The sequence below is a fragment of the Wasmannia auropunctata genome, unplaced genomic scaffold (assembly GCF_000956235.1).
Source record: "Wasmannia auropunctata unplaced genomic scaffold, wasmannia.A_1.0 LD336000.1, whole genome shotgun sequence".
Lineage (NCBI taxonomy): Eukaryota > Metazoa > Arthropoda > Insecta > Hymenoptera > Formicidae > Wasmannia > Wasmannia auropunctata.
Genome location: NW_012026890.1, coordinates 1,255,351 through 1,255,752, shown reverse-complemented (window position 1 = coordinate 1,255,752; position 402 = coordinate 1,255,351).

Sequence of the window (402 nt, the reverse complement as noted above, 5' to 3'; positions counted from 1 at the left end):
ACGTGTGCTCTTCCGATCTTTTGTAAAATTTTTATTGCAGAAATCGAAAAATATAAAAAATTGTCCAAGGGAAAATTAGTCATATTTATTTTTCAGATTTTTCGATTTTTGGTTCAGAAAAATTTTCGTAAAATTTTTATTGCAGAAATCGAAAAATATAAAAAATTGTCCGAGGGAAAAATAGTCATATTTATTTTTCAGATTCTTCGATTTTTGACATGAGAGCCTTTATGAAAAATTTCTACTGCAGAAATCGAAAAATATAAAAAATCGACCTAGGTCAACTCCTACATGGTCATTCTTCGATTTTTGACATGAGGGCCTTTATGAAAAATTTTTATTGCAGAAATCGAAAAATATAAAAAATCGACCTAGGTCAACTCCTACATGGTCATTCTTCGA